The sequence below is a fragment of the Nansenia antarctica genome, assembly GCF_963989245.1.
Source record: "Nansenia antarctica genome assembly, chromosome: 1".
Taxonomy (NCBI): domain Eukaryota; kingdom Metazoa; phylum Chordata; class Actinopteri; order Argentiniformes; family Microstomatidae; genus Nansenia; species Nansenia antarctica.
The window spans coordinates 113,731,048-113,733,547 of record NC_137674.1 but is presented as its reverse complement, the minus strand read 5'-3'; the positions used below and the strand labels follow the sequence as shown (position 1 = coordinate 113,733,547).

The following is a 2,500-nucleotide window of genomic DNA, read 5'->3' as shown; positions in this document are numbered from 1 at the left end:
CTGCCATGCAAGGCGCCGGCCCGCTCACTGGGAGCAATTTGGGGTTCAGTGTCTTGCCCAAGGACACTTCGACATGTGGCCAGCCGGGGCTCGAACCACCGATCTGCCAACCTTGCGATCATTAGACGGAAGCTCTACCTCCTGAGACACAGCCTCTACCTCCTGAGACACAGGCTCTACCTCCTGAGACACAGCCTCTACCTCCTGAGACACAGCCTCTACCTCCTGAGACACAGCCTCTACCTCCTGAGACACAGCCTCTACATCCTGAGACACAGCCTCTACCTCCTGATACACAGCCTCTACCTCCTGAGACACAGCCTCTACCCCCTGAGACACAGCCTCTACATCCTGAGACACAGCCTCTACCTCCTGAGACACAGCCTCTACCTCCTGAGACACAGCCTCTACCTCCTGAGACACAGCCTCTACCTCCTGAGACACAGCCTCTACCTCCTGAGACACAGCCTCTACCTCCTGAGACACAGCCACCCCTGTGAATGTGGTGTGTGTATAGAGGCAGGTGTGTGTATAGAGGCAGGTGTGTGTGCAGGTGTGTCTATAGAGGAAAGCAGAGTTGTCATGGTGATCACAGCTCTGTTGTTGCTGCAGATTTCACATTTACAGTAAACAGGAGTTGGTCAGGCTGTGTCTCAGGCTCAGACCACAGAGCTGAGAGAGAGGCTCACTTCTTCTCTGTCTCATAAGACATTCTTTCATGTCCTCTTTCTGTTGGCAGAAATGAGCCGGAGACCTAAATTGGACGGAGGTTTGTGAAACCACGATCACGGTTCTCATCATAGAGAGTTCCAGAACCCGTCTCTCTCCAAACCCCCACGTCTCTGCTCTTTCCCCTCGGTGGCCAGATAGACAACCAGACTTGAGCCTGACTAGCTCAGAGTGCATGTGTGTGAGGCGCTGCACCCCGTGCACTCAGAGAAGCGTGTATTATTCATCGCCCCTCACAGCAAAGCCCATGTGTGTATTCCCCCAAGGTAGTTGTTCTATTTCTCCGGCCCAGACTCCTCTCTTCTCCTCTTCCTCTCAGTATAATATGGAGGAGGCATTGATAAACATGTTGTAAAAAAGAGCAATGCCAACATCCAACATTCAAAAGAGAGAGGGAAAGAGAGCGCGAGGCTAATCAAAGCTCAAGACAACGCTACGCCAGAGTCCACGGCTAGGGAGCACGGGAGCCCTGAATTATGTATCGAGTGGATCTTGTTTAAGTCATAATGGGATTACACATTTCCTATATCTTTCCCCCCATCGTTGCGTCGGGGAACTAACGCATTCCAACTGGTGTAGGAGTATAAGACAGTGATGTGTTCCTTTAAAACCCACATAACTGCACACGTACCAGTCAAAAGTTTGGACACACTTTGCCAGTCAAACTGAATGGGGAAGCGTGTCCAAACTTTTGACTGGTGCTGTGAACACACATGGCTGGTTCAAGGAGATCTCTCATGTGGAATATTTCGATTAAAGTATTTGGGTGTTTGCCAGAGAGCCTGTTCCCAGATCTGCTTTTCTCCTGCTGTAACAGAGCCATGAAGAAATATACACCTCCCGGCACAATGTTCTCTTTTTCTCGAGTGTGAAACTGAAATAAGGATCCTCTCACTGATATACACACTTTAGTGGACGCTTTCAACGTGAAATAATATTCTACAAGACATACATGGCATAAATAATCACCTCTGTCATTGTGGCACGGCTACATTAGCTTAAATGTAAAACATGTCTTCTCTGCTAACACTAGGAGGTATTCTAGGGTAGAGGTTTATGGTTAGGGTGTAAGTCATGTGGGGATGTTAGGGATAAGGCTTTATCTTAATTATTTATTAACTTTATTAATTTATCTTAATACTTTATTATTATCTTTATCTACCTGTATACTATATGTATATATATACACAGCTCGGTTTAATCATTTCTTTATTCTAGTCGTACATTACCTACATTCCTTTTTTTTGTTGCTTTGGCCATGTAAACGTTTGTTTTCCCATGATGCCAATAAAGCTCTTAGGTTGAACAGCTAACAGACAACAGATAACAGATAACAGATAACAGATAACAGATAACAGACAACAGATAACAGATAACAGATAACAGATAACAGACAACAGATAACAGATAACAGATAACAGACAACAGATAACAGATAACAGATAACAGATAACAGACAACAGATAACAGACAACAGATAACAGATAACAGATAACAGATAACAGATAACAGATAACAGATAACAGATAACAGATAACAGACAACAGATAACAGATAACAGATAACAGACAACAGATAACAGATAACAGATAACAGACCAGGCCTGGGGAGTGAAGGTGTGGTGGAGAGGTGGAACACACACGACCTTACCTGAGACAGCTGGGGGAGGAGGCGTCACACCAGAACACACGGACCCACGTGGTGGAGAGAGAGAAGAGGATGTGGAAGAAGAGAGAGAGAGAGAGAGATATGTATCGTCATGACAACACAG

The 2,500-nt window shown here is 45.8% G+C and overlaps 1 protein-coding gene across 1 annotated transcript in view; it reads right to left on the bottom strand.

The window, feature by feature from the left end:
• The window catches only part of LOC308167800 (homer protein homolog 3-like), a gene marked incomplete at both ends in the record, with an annotated part of 20,067 nt that overhangs the window by 11,739 nt on the left and 5,828 nt on the right, over positions 1–2,500 (bottom strand). The gene's annotated exons all lie outside the window — the stretch shown is intronic.